The sequence below is a fragment of the Pongo pygmaeus genome, chromosome 17, assembly GCF_028885625.2.
Source record: "Pongo pygmaeus isolate AG05252 chromosome 17, NHGRI_mPonPyg2-v2.0_pri, whole genome shotgun sequence".
NCBI lineage: Eukaryota > Metazoa > Chordata > Mammalia > Primates > Hominidae > Pongo > Pongo pygmaeus.
The window spans coordinates 65869799-65884125 of record NC_072390.2 but is presented as its reverse complement, the minus strand read 5'-3'; the positions used below and the strand labels follow the sequence as shown (position 1 = coordinate 65884125).

The following is a 14327-nucleotide window of genomic DNA, read 5'->3' as shown; positions in this document are numbered from 1 at the left end:
GCCCAGGAGTTTGAGACCAGCCTGGGCAACATGGCGAAACCTGATCTTTACTCAAAATAAAAAAATTAACTGGGTGTGGTGGCACACGCCTGTTGTCCTGGCTACATGGGGAGCTGAGACTGGAAGATCACCTGAGCCTTGGGAGGTCAAGGCCTTGGTGAGCTGTGATTGTGCCACTGCACTACAGCCTGGGCGACACAGTGAGACCCTATCTCAAAAAAATAATCATAGTTTTACAAGGAGACTTTTCCTAAAATGCATTACGCATTTTTCTGCATTTTCTATTAATATCTGTCTAAAAAAATGTAGGAGGTTCGCCAGGCATGGTAGTGTGGGCTTGTAGTCCCAGCTCCTCAGGCAGGACTACTCCTCAGGCTGAGGCAGGAGGACTGCTTGAGCTCAGGAGTTGAAGGCTGCTGTGAGTTATGATTGTGCCACTGCACCCCAGCCTGGGCAACAGAGTGAGACTCAGTAGAAAGGAAAGGAATCGGGAAAGAGGGAAAAGGAAAGATACGTTAAATTACAATTTAACAATTATGATTACAATTTAATTGTAAATTACATGTGTAAATTACAATTTAATACATTAGTTATTTGATTACATATCTGTCTCACATTGTTGCCACAAATTAGAAATCCAAGAAAACAGCAACAACACTCTCATTTTAGAAATTCCCAGCACCATGCACAGTTCCTGACATATACCAGGCAAGTGTTTCTGGACTGACCATAGCTTTTTATTCTCTGGAACTGTCTTACAACAAATTAGAAGAGTGCAGATACTTTTGAAGTCATTTTCTGATATTATACTCCAAAAGATGTGTATGAATCTACAATGCAATTAAAACGTTCAAGTGTAACTATTTCACCACAATCTCACCATCACATGTCATCATTTCTAAAATTTATGCTATTCTGGGGCCTTAATGATATCTCAAAGTTTGTTTTAATACCAAGTTGATTTGAATACAAATGATAATGACCTTGCTTTCTTAAACAAACACAGCTTTCTCATCTCTCTATTGTATTCCTATGACCACAAGTGCCCGAAACATAATTAAAAGTTAAGCATATAAAAAATAATACTAGCAGGAATAAAGAGATGTATTCCTACATTAAATGGTTCTAGATTATGGAAGTATGGTAGGCAAGGGCATAGTATCGATATAAATAAAATTATATATTCTAATTAAAGGTCTAGCAGCATGACTGAATGTTAACATCTCTTTCAATTCTCTCATCTATAAAATGGAAACACCTGCCCTGACAATTTTACAAATTTATTGTGGTAATTAGTGCAACAATGTACATAAAAGAAATTTAGGAAACATAAATTGACCAATTCAACAAACACTGTATATACAAAGCACTACAGATACAAAAACAGGAAGCCCATAGTAAGAAAGTGGGTCTGGACTCTCTCAGACCAACATCCCATTTTTTTTCCAACAAATAATTTATATCACCACCTTAGCTTTACTGAAACAAAATTCTAAACTACTTAAACATATTTTGAAAATTTAACAATGCCCTAACTATAACAAAAAGGAAGAAAAGCTTAATATATAATGTGTACTTCCACCTATAAATACTCAGGCATGCCAACTAAGTTAGAATGTATAATAAAGAAGTTAGATGCTAGCACTCATATACAGAATCATCACAAATATGACAGCTACAAATTCAGACCTTCCAAGACAAATGTGTTATACTGGCAACTCAAATAGCACAATGGCACTACAGTCAGTAACATGGATTTTCCCAAATGGTGAACTCTTAAACAACTTGAACTAAGAAAATGAATTAACAAGAGGCTGGGGCAGGAGGACTGCTTGAGCCCAGGAGACCAAGGCTACGGTGAGCTATGACTGAGCCACTGCACTCCAGCCCAAGTGACAGAGTAAGATCTGGTCTCAAAAACAAAAAACAAAACAACAAAGCCGGGTGCAGTGGCTCATGCCTGTAATCCCAGCACTTTAAGAGGCCGACATGGTTGGATCACTTAAGCTCAGGACCAGCCTGGCAACAAAGTGAGACCTCCTCTCTACAAAAAATACAAAAAATTAGTGGGGCATGGTGGCACATGCCTATAGTCCCAGCTACTCAGAAGGCTGAGGTGGGAGGATGGCTTGAGCCTGGGAGGCAGAGGTTGCAGTGAGCCAAGATCACGCCACTGCACTCCAGCCTGGGTGACAAGAGCCTGAAGTAAGGGAGGGAGGGAGGGAGAGAGGACGGAAAAAGAAAGAAAACAGAGAGAAAGAGGGAGGGAGGGAGGCAGGCAAGAAAATAATGAATTAAAAGAAATTTAACTCCTGGCAAAGTGAATATATATTATAGAGTTAGGTTCTGGGCTAATTATGTTTTCCTCCTACATGAATTTCTGGGGCATCTGAAAGTCTTGTGGGATGCAAGATAATTATTCGCTGTCTCTCACATTGCAGGATGGCATCCCTGGCCACCAACCCACCAAACCCATCCACAAATTTCTACAACATCCCTTAAAGAGCAGTACTTACTCCACTGAAAACTACTAATCTGGAAGACCCAAACATATTATTACATAAGTAATAAATGCTAAAAGAAGTAGGTATAAAGTGATTTGGGACTATAAATGAGGGAGCATGGAAAGTTCATAGGTAACCTAGGTCTTGGCACAACGTATGAGTCAGGATTGGCTAGTCTATGCTGCAGTGACAACCAACCCCCAAAAGATCAGTAGCTTAAAACAAAAGCTTATTTTCTGCTTAGGATATAATACACATTCATCACAGATCAACTGGGGGCACTGCTCACTGTCATCGCTCAGAAATTAGACTGACAAAGACTCCATTTCTACATATGTCCTTAAATGGCAGGAGAAGGGATAGGACAGCTCATGTATCTTCTTTTAAAGGCTACCACTTCTGCTCATGTTTGGCCAAAGTCATAAGGCCATGCCAGGAGTTCTCAACCAGGGGCAACTCTGTCCCTCAGGGGACACTTGGCAACATCTGGAGGCAATATATGGTCACAGCTGGATACTACTGGGCATCTGGTGGCTAAAGGCCATGGTTGCTGCTAAATACCCTGCAATGCACAGGACAACCCCCAAAATAAACTATCCAGCCTAAAATGTCAACAGTGCCAATGCAAGAAACTCTGGGCCATGACTAATTTCAAGGTAGGGATGAGGGAGACAAAGCAGCACAATACTACCATGTGCCAGGGGACAGCCATCACAATACTGGTAGAATAGTAAAAATGGATTACCACACATGAATAAGAATTTGCCAGGCTGAAGGAAAATGATGAGGAAAAGCAGAGACGGATAAGAGCTTTGTCTAGAGTAGGTTCATAGTAGAAAAAGAGGAGAAAAAACAGCATTAGATTTGTATTAGAAAGAAATCTTCAGTGAAAGCCTCGAGAACAGCTTTGGAAAAGGAAATAGAAAACCAGTTAGTAAACAATTACCAGAAAAGTGGTAAGATCCCAGACTGGGGCATGGGCAATGGGCCAAGGAGGGGAGGGGGAAATCAGTGAGATATTTCTAGGTAGAAAAGACTGGAGTCTTTAACCAACTGAAATATGAAGGGTGAAAAAGGGGGGACTATTAAAAGATGACCCATTTCTAGATAACTTAATGATTAAAAAATGTAAAAGGAAGTATGTAACAAATTCAGTTTTAGATACCCTGAGTTTGAAGAGATGAGAAGTTAGGCCTATCTGAAAGGCACTAACATATACAGCTATTAGATGCAGTCGAGAGTTATGAGAGGTAAAGAGTCAGCAAGAAGAGACAGCTGATTCTTGTATCTGCCTGTTGTATTTTTCCTCTAGCCTTGCTATTAATTGTAAGCTGTCACCTGACGTTGACCATAGGTATACTAATAAATGGACTAGAAAACCAAATAACCAAACTAATTAAGATACTCTCTAAAATTAAACAGGTTGAATACTGGCCTGAGAGAGGTTCTTATGCAAATTCATGTATTTTAGGTAAGGAGTGTTGACATTTTTTCTCAGATGTTAGTTTACTTTTGAATGAACTGTATTATATGTCAAACATGTATTTTCTAGAAGTTATAAGTGTTTTGATCAGTGATCAATAAACTACTTACTATGGGAATATTTGAGAAAAGTGCTTAAATTTTTTTTTTTTTTTCTGAGACAGAGTTTCACTGTGGCCCAGGCTGGAGTGCAGTGGCGCCATCTTGGCTCACTGCAACTTCTGCCTCCTGGGTTCAAGCGATTCTCCTGCCTCAGCCTCCCCAGTAGCTGGGACTACAGGGGCACACCACCACGCCCAGCTAATTTTTGTATTTTTAGCAGAGACAAGTTTCACCATGTTGGCCAGGATGGTCTCGATCTCCTGACCTCATGATCTGCCCCCCTTGGCCTCCCAAAGCGCTGGGATTACAGGTATGAGCCACCATGCCCGGTGCAAAAGTGCTTAAATTTAACTAGGTGAAGAGAAAAAAGCTGGGCCTGGTAATATATCAATGTATTACTAGGAAGAAACTCTTAAACTCAGGTTTACCAACAGGAAAAAAAGGTGTTTACGGTTAGTGCAACTGTCTGCAGCACAAGCTAAAGACTAAATCCTAGACAGCAAGTTGAGGTTCTTCAAACTGAGGGCAGTTGGCGAACTTCCAAGAGCACATTTATAAAGCAATAAAAGCAACAAAAAGTTTTTTTTTAACTTTTAAGATGAATGACAAAGGACAAACTGAGATGTATGCTTCTTGTTTACCCATGTGTCTTAAATTTAAATGTCATTTGGGTATGCCACCTTCAGTTTAAATGATCTTATTTAAAAATTACCCTTTTTGGATTAATAAATTAAAGGTTGTTAAAAGAAGAAATAACAAAGTACTATAGGTGGACGTCAGTTTTTGTGTACCAGCATGTATTTCCCCATTTGTAAAACAGCAGTCTGATTTTCCAAGGAGAATCTCCCCATCTGGCCAGGTGAGACAATTCCCAGACTAACCAAAGCCACCCCTGGCCAGCATTGTTTCTGATGAAAAAGAACCCAAGGCAGGCAAGTGACATAGCTCCAGCACTTCCGATGGAACTACAGAGGGGGGAAAAAAGGCCATCTTCATGCTTCCTTGAAGCTGGGAATAGTTAGCCTGCAAACTACCTGAGAAACAGAAAGAAAGCAAAGTCAAGAGTCCTGGTGATGCTGCTTGAAACCCTGGATATAGCAATCTGAGGTCAGCTTTATCTCCAGACCAAGCCAATGAATTCCCCTTTTTACTTAAGTCTGACTCTTACATGTTCCCTGATAACTGAACAGAAACCGAATGACTAACATCCTTAGAGATAACAGCAATATAGTACAAACCATATAAACAATTAAATCAATCAGTAATTCAGTCGATAATACATAGAAATAGTTACTTTAAAACAGCAGCTGTCCAACTCTCTGATCTCAGGATCCCTTTATTCATATTCTTTTTCTAAGACAGAGTCTCAGTCTGTTGCCCAGACTGGACTGCAGAGGCATGTTCTCAGCATTCTGCAACCTCTGCCTCCCAGGTTCAAGTGATTCTCGTGCCTCAGCCTCCCAAGTAGCTGGGATTACAGACATGCCCAGCTAATTTTTGTATTTTTAGTAGAGACAGGGTTTCGTCATGTTGGCCAAGTTGGACCTTTATTTATATTCTTAATTATTAAAGACACCAAATAGCTTTTATGTGGGCTATATTCATTGATATTTATCATATTATAAATAAATAAAACTGGTATTTGCTTTATTAATTCATTTAATAAACCTATTACATGTTAATATTAATATCTTATGAAAAACAGAATTTTCTAAAACAAAGTCAGGAATCAGAGTAACACTGTTTTACATCTTCACAAATTTCTCTTAATGCCTAGCTTAATAGGAGACAGCTGGATTCCCATATCTGCTTCTGCATTCAATCTGCTATGATATGTTGTTTTGTTTAAAGTACATGAAGAAAATGTGTCTCACATGGACAGCTAATTGGAAGAGAGGAGTATTTTAATATTTAATAGCCTTCTCAGAAAACAACGGATATTCATCTTTTATTCAACACCAAAACTCAAGTGGCAATTCTGAAAGCTTAGTTGCAATGTGGAATTCACTGTATCGATGAACTTTTTGGCTCTGCTGTATATAAATATCCATTTGTCTATGCTGTACTTTGAATGGATCGCCTACCCATGCACGATTTTGTAACATGAATTGGTCATTTGGGAAAATATTGGTTCAATGAGTTATACAGATCTTCCCAGTGTTGACACACTTCCTCATACTGCCCCCCCAACCCCCCCCCGGCCCCCCCACACACACACGCACACAGTCTCGCTCTGTAGCCCAGACTGGAGTGCAGTGGTGCGATCCTAGCTTAATCCAGCCTTGAACTCCCTGGCTCAAGCAATCTTCTCACCTCACCCTCCTGAGCAGCTAGAACTACATGCCACTACACCTAATTTTTAAATGTTTTTGTAGAAACAGGGTCTCGAACTCTTGGCCAAAAGCAATTCTCCCACCTCCGCCTCCCACAGTGCTAGAAATATGGGTGTGCACCATCGTGCCCAGCCCAACATATTTTTTTTAATCACATTCCTTAATATCACCAACCATCTCATCAGAAAAGTCTTTAAGTATTAAGAAACTGGCAAGTCATAGTGACAGGAGTTTCCCAAAAATCTAATTTTCACTTGAAACATCAGATTTTAGCACTGGCTATAAATGTTTTCCTCGAAGTGGCCAGCTCACTTTATTCATTTCCAAGGAATTACCTGTCAAATACTCCAATCTAAATAGCTATCTGAGCTTATCTGTCATCCTGTTAAATAAAAATAAAAATGGTGTCCCACTAAAAAGCAGCTAGTTCAGCTTGCAGCTTAATCACATAAGTGCTTTTCCTAGAAAAGAACACTGTACTTCAATGTACAGAAATGCTTTATGCATACTTCCCATTTAATCACACTGAATATTAAAAAGACACATACTCCAGGGTAGAGATTTTTAAAATTAAACCTTTTTACTGCTGCAGCAAGGGGATTATTAAGTGAAACTGGCATTTTTTCAAATGCTTAATGTGTGTTTGACTATAAAGAACACAATGAGGACTCATATGTTTGGTACAACTGCCTAGAGTCATTTTAAAATGCCGACAGTTTACCCACCACTGCTCCTTCATCATCCATACAAATGTCCTCACAGTGAAAGGGCAAATAACGTCTCAGTTTCATTATGAAAATAATTTTGATTTTGTGAACCCCTTAAATATAAGGATCCTAGGGATCTCCAGGAGTCTGTGGACCATACTTTGGGAACCACTGTTTTAAAAGATGGTGGAAACCAAACTGAATTTTAATAACTGAAAAATACATTTCACAAAACTTTTTTTGCTTTTTTTTTTTTTTGAGACAGTCTCGCTCTGTCGGCTAGGCTGGAGTGTAGTGGCACGATCTCAGCTCACTGCAACCTCTGTCTCCCAGGCTCAAGCAATTCTCTTGCCTCAGCCTCCGGAGAAGCTGGGATTACAGGCGTGTGCCACCAGGCCCAATGAATTTTTGTATTTTTAGTAGAGACGGGGTTTCACCATGTTGGCCAGGCTGGTCTCAAACTCCTGACCTCAGGTAATCCGCATCCTCCTCGGCCTCCCAAAGTGCTGAGATTACAGGCGTGAGTCACTGCACCCGGCCTCATTTCATAAAACTTTTAAATGAAGGAGACTTTCAAGTCATCTAGCTTATTCCTTCAAAGGGGGATGTATCAAAATCCCCTGCAGGTTAGGCCAGCTCCTCTAACTAGAATCAAGGGTGGGGCTGTACCTTTAAAAAGCACTCTAGAAGTCTGAGGTACTGTTAGTTTTACAAAGCATTGATCTAGTCTACAATCTTTACAAATTAAATATCATGAATATATGCAACTGATTAAAAAGACTAATTATATAGAAGTTGTATCATTTTTCCTTACAATTAGCCAGCCCCTTCATTATTTCAGCATCTATACATGTTCTTCCTTCAACTAGTTTTAGTAGGCATATTTATGATGTAAGACACACCTAATGTGTTTATGTACAATCATTCCTGGCTTAGCTTACCCCATTAAATATTATTTCCAGTCATCCTTTCACTAGATTATTCAATTTTTACAAGGACTGGCCATCTACTGATAACATATGCTCTAGAATTCACTAGTGAATATCACTGACAAATATCCTTAATTCAGTTTATATTCAGAAATACATTTTGACTTGAAAAGACCTGAATAGCATACATTCATCCATATTAACATACAGAAATAATACCTTACTATACAAATATATATTCTGTAGCAGTCCCAGTTTTAAATCATAAATAAGATTTGGCTAGCCTGGGCAACAAAGCAAGACCCCCGCCCCCCCATCTCTACAAAACAGTTTTAAAAAATCAGCCAGGCATGGTGGTGCATGCCTGTAGTCCTAGCTACTCTGGAGGCTGAGGCAAGATCTCTTGAACCCAGAAGTTGAAGGTTACAGAGGGCTATGATGGTGTTACTGCACTCCATCCTGGGCAACCTGTCTCTAAAAAATAGATAAAGCAGTAAGGATAAGCATACTAAAATAAACAAAACCTTTAGAATCAAGAGGCACTTTTTAAAAATAACACAGATACCCATGCCTCCTCCACTCCATTCCCATTCTGAAGCAGCATGTGTGTTGCAATCAGATGGGAAAAAATATTTTTATTTTTTTAAATAGCTCTTCCAGAGACAGAGATGAAACTACTCCATAGCCCAGCACTTGGGAACTACTTCAGGTGATGTAAATGGAGAGCTGAACATGCCCTAGATGATCTCTACAGAAGTACTAGCTAGCTGGCCTAGCTGAGCAAATGTCTCACAGTGTATTAATTAAGCCCTGACAGAAAAAGCCCAATGCAACCTGCCTCTCAGAAACCAGTTAAGTGACTAGTTAATTGGGGGCTTGAAAATGTATGGTTTACCAAGTAGATGAACACCCTAAGAAGACAATTTGCATTGGGAGTTTTATTTATTTATTTATTTATTTATTTATTTTAGAGATGAGGTCTCACTTTGTTGCCCAGGCTGGCCTTGAAATCCTGGGCTCAAGTGATCCTCCTGCCTTAGCCTCCTGAAGTGCTGAGATTATAGACGTGAGCCACCAGACCAAGCCCACAGGGAGTTTAGATGCTAACTTGGGGACTTAAAGTAATTAGTCTCCAAAAGGAGTACAAAGTAAGCATTTGAGAATATAAAAGAAGACCAACTTCCTATTTAAAATAGTGATGATATACTAACTTCTCATCATGGGAAATACAGCTTCCTAAAAGCTATATTACTACCAGACAGTTCAAATAAACTGAAAGTGAAGAAAGAAACAGAAGAGAAAGGAATAGGTGACAGAAAGGGAGAGAGAAGGAAAGAAAGAGACAGACACAGAAGCAAAGCAAATGTGGCAATACTTTCAAAAGACCCATTAAGTTAGATGTGTGAGATGGCTACACTGTATATGTGTGTATCACTGTATTAAAGAATGTAAAGCTAACACAAGTGAAACAGTTCAAAAGAAAAAGTCAGAGGACCCTAATGGCTCAATCACTGCGGAGGGCTAATCTGGCTGCACCCTAGACCAACCAAATCATAATTTCTGGGGCTAGAATTCAGGCATCAGTATTTTGTAAAGTTCCTCAAGGGATCTAAAAGTACAGCCAAGATTGAAAACTACTTGCCAGGCGTGGTGGCTCATGCCTGTAATCTCAGCACTTTCGGAGGTCGAGGTGGGACGATCACTTGAACCCAAGAGCTCAAGACCAGTCTGGGCAACAGAGGGAGACCCCCGTCTCTACAAAAATTTTTCAAAAAATTAGACAGATGTGATGGTGCGTGCCTGTAGTCCCAGCTACCGCAGCAGCTGAGGTGGGATTGCTTGAGCCTGGGTGGTAGAGGCTGCAGTGAGCTATGACTGCAGCACCGCACTCCAGGCTGGGGCCCTGAGCAAGATGGAAAGAAAAAGGAAAAAAGGCTGGGCGTGGTGGCTCATGCCTATAATCCCAGCACTTTGGGAGGCTGAGGCAGGTGGATCACCTGAGGTCAGGAGTCCAAGACTAGCCTTGTCCAAAAGAAACCCCGTCCTCTACTAATAATACAAAAAAATTAGCTTGGCATGGTGGCGCATGCCTGTAATCTCAGCTACTCGGGAGGCTGAGGCAGGAGAATCGCTTGAACCCAGGAGGTGGAGGTTGCAGTGAGCCGAAATCGCACCATTGCACTCCAGCCTGGGCCACAAGAGCGAAATTCCGTCTCAGAAAAAAAAAGAAAAAGAAGAAAAAGGGAGAAAGGAAGGGAGGGAGGGAGGGAGACAGGAGAGAAGGAAAGACCATTGCCCTAAACGCTGGGAGTAAAAGAGCAATAAAAAGATGAATTCAACACATTTACAAGTTTTCCAAACTGCAAAAAATTCTCCTTTGAAATATAAATAATGAAATACAGTCTTTGAGCTGAACGGTCTTTACTGTTACCGCCAATTTTAAACTGATTAAAATGTTAACAGACCCTCTTTACAATTGGTCTTTGGTACTTATCTGATCTATGATATAATTTGCAATAGCAATTCATCAAGGCTTAGATTATAATAACCTTATAAATTGTAAGAATCCGACTACCTGCCATCTTAGTTTTACATATGTAAGCACTACCCCAGTTTTCATTCACTCTCATAGTTAAAAACAAATGTTCCCGGATGCCAATTACACCATGTAACAGTGTCAAGGTGACACAACCTAAAATACCTTGTTCCTGAGAAACTGGAATTCAGTCAAATTTCCCATTACCAAAATTACACATTTTAGAAAGAGAAAACAAAATCCAAAAATTCTAAATCTGACTTACGATCAAGCATATGCTTGGCATATGCAAACAGCATCATTCTACAAGTAGCTCGAATTAATATATTTAGATATATTTGTGAACTGTTTGAATTTCTCATTTTAAAACAACTGAGACTTCATCAACTGTTGAACAAAAAGCCCAAAATGTGATAATTTTACAAAACTGTATTAAATGCTGTGTTATAGGACAGGCGCAGTGGCTCACACCTGTAATCCCAGCACTTTGGGAGGCCAAGGCGGGCGGATCACCTGAGGTCAGTTGTTCAAGACCAGTCTGGCCAACATGGCGAAACCTCGTCTCTACTAAAAATACAAAAATTAGCCAAGCGTGGTGGCACATGCCTGTAATCCCAGCTACTCGGGAGGCTGACGCAGGAGAATCGCTTGAACCTGGAAGGCGGGGTTTGCGGTGGGTGGAGATCGCGCCTCTGCACTCCAGCCTGGACAACAGAGCGAGCCTCCATCTCAAAAAAAAAAAAATGCTGTGTTATGCTGGTCTAAGTCCTTTAACCGTAGAAAACAATGAAAACATTTTAGTCAGGTTACTTTTATACGCGATTAATGGTCACCTCAGAGTCACCCCATTCATCATGGCTTTAAGCCAAAAAAAAATTTTGGGGCGTAACTACACAGTCTTCTAGTTCAACAAAATAAGAGAAATCCAAACATATATAATGAGCATTGAAATGGCTAATACAAGACGCTTAAAGAACCACTCTAAAAAAATCGCTGGATTAAAAATGAAAAAAATGGTTAGTCATGAACTAGAGAGGGACAAAATGAACTAAGTTTAAACATCGGCAAAACAACATGTTTTCAACAAAATAGGCAAAAATTTAGACAAGCCTAAATATGCAGTTTAAATATAATGAACCCTGCAGATTCTGTAGGGTTAACCTCCCTAGCAGAGGCCTCAGTAACTCACACCTCAATTAGAATAGTGTCTAATGATGTTACTATAACACTGGCTCAATCAGAAAAAAACTGCTTCCAAGTGGGAGAGCTGGAGTGTGACTGGGCAGCATAAATTAGGTTAATTCTTGCTCCTTAATTTGCGGGGAGAAAGAAAAACTGAAGGGGAATACAGAAAAAGAATTCACACACAATCGCGCGACTAAAATGTAGCTTAAGAAAGTGAAGCACAGGTTTTTAAAAGTAAGATTTGCCGCTTCCTAGTAGAGGCAGAATTGCTTCAAACAGCAAAGCTATCATAAAAGGTCAATCATTCATGTAAAACTTATTCCAAAATATTTAAAAGTGACTTTCTCAGCACAAATTTTCATTAAGTCTGAAAAACAGATTTGCAGTTTGGTTTTTTCTAAACTCAAGATTTACAATGAAGGCAGTGACCCAAACAGAAACACACACTCCCACTTCAAAAATAAAAAAAACGAAGATGCAATACTTCTTTAAAACTCGCCCAAAAACCTGGAAAGCAAAGAAAATGCCACTTCTATTAATAGATTCACAAAATGTTATAACGACTTTTATCAAAAGAAGCTTTTAGTTTTAATTCCAACAACTTAAACCTACATAATTCACCACCCTCTTTAGACCTAAAGCTACTCCAAATTATAAATGCTTGGTCTATCTCTATTACGTTTGTTCTGTAACAAACCCATTTAAGTAAACAAAATCATGACAGCTTTATAGAAGAAACACTAATTTTAAAAGCCGTATTTTTAACTGTTAATCATTTTACAGTTTGGAATATTATGTACTAATCATATCAGAACTTTTCAATATAGAGAGAATAAGTCCTTAGCATTAAAAAAAAGTTACATTTTAGAACTTCCTATATTTCAACTGAAATATATATTATCTAGTCTCCGCAGGGTATGGCAAAAGTAATTTATGAAATCCACCATAAAAATTATTCAAATGCCATGTTCTAAATCTAATTACGAAATTACGCATTTCATTTTTTTGATACTAAATGGTTTTTGCCAGCAAAAAGGAGTGAACCTACTTCTCAAACACCCGAGTAACCAAGCTGCTACTAAGACTAGAAGGATGCTAATTCTGGCAAAAGTCAAAGGTTACCAACAAAAATTAGCTAAGACTATATGTTTGCAGAAAGTCAATTCAGGGTAATTCCGCTATTATCCTGTTGTGTTTATTATTCCCAAATAACTGGCAATTCCACCTTCAACTACAGTGCAAAAACTAAATGCATTAAGAAACTAATTTGGAAATAAATGTGTTTTTTTAAATAAAAACAAACGTACTTAGGTTTTTGAGGGGAAACAGCTAACAATCTTCAACAGGGCTTTTTAAAGCCTCTGCACCAGCAAATAAACCTTTCAGGTTAATTAAACACACCTGTGTCTTTGAAAATCTAGTTTGAGAAATCCTAACAGCAGTTTGGGACAAGTGATGGAGCCACCGCCCTCCACCCTACACCAATTTCACTGTCAGTACATGCAGTGCTAACAGTAAGATCAACTATGTCTTTTATTAGGAAGCATGTTTTATTGGGGGCAAGGAGGGGTTCAGTTAGGTGCTAAGAATGTGTCCTGCATACCGCTGTCACTCTCAGTACTCAAAAAGTAAACATATCAAAGCCAGAAGCGTAAACTTGCATGACAAGATTAGGAAGAGAAAGTAGGGGACAAAGACAAAACAGAAATTGGCTGGAGAAAATAAATTTAGACAAACAATTTACAACTTTCATTTAGACCCTAAGGCAACACATTCCAGCCGACCCAACGCGCTCAGCCGGGGCGACCGTGAAACTACTGAGAACAACAAAGAGCAGCGGCCGCCGCGGCAGGAGTCCCGTCCGAGTTTAACTTGATTCTCCCACGAGCTGCAAGCGGAGCTGGGGGCCGGAGGGACGCGAGGCACCGCCGCCCGGCATTCACCCGGCCCGCCTGGCCCGGCTCGTCAGGCGGCCGCGGTCGCCCTCCCAGCGGATTCCGCGCGCTCCCCGCCGCCGCCGCCGCCGTCGGGAGCCCGCCCCGGGGCGGGGAAGCCGCGGGCGGGGTGCGCGGGCCCGGCCGGGGGAAGGGGAGGGGACATGGCGCGGTTACCTGGGCTCGGGCGGTGGCGAGGGGAGTCCGCTCTCCCGCCGCTGCTGGTCCGCGGACGCGCCGGGCCCGTAGCTTTCCCCGGCGGCCCGCAGAGCTCCTGGGCCCCCGCCCCGAGGCGTCCCGGCCAGGCCGCCCCTCCTCAGAGCCGCGCCGCTGCCCGCGCGGGCCGGACCGCCTCGAGCTCCCGGGCCGCCCCGCGGCGGGGGGCCTCTCTCGCTGGGCGCCTGGCTCCCCTCACCCGCTCCCACCCCCTGGGCGGCCGCGGAGCCTAGGGGAGAGCAGGAAGGGCCTCCCGAGGAGAGCGGGAGGGCGCGAACGCAGGCTCCGCCACCCGAACCGCTCTGTTACCGCAGCGGCGACGACGACCAGGGCCGTGTTGTTGCTGCCAACTTGTCGAGAGGCCACTGAGCATGCGCGCGCGGGGACCACATCCGGGTA

The 14327-nt window shown here is 41.3% G+C and overlaps 1 protein-coding gene across 3 annotated transcripts in view; it reads right to left on the bottom strand.

Moving 5' to 3' along the window:
• SMAD4 (SMAD family member 4) overlaps positions 1–14305 on the bottom strand; it is a 58996-nt gene extending 44691 nt beyond the window's left edge. For all 3 annotated transcript variants that reach the window (XM_054460477.2, XM_054460481.2, XM_054460479.2), the window contains exon 1: positions 13890–14305. The gene's annotated coding sequence lies outside the window, so the exon portion shown is untranslated. The remainder of the gene's footprint in view (positions 1–13889) is intronic.
• Positions 14306–14327: the final 22 nt, after the last annotated feature.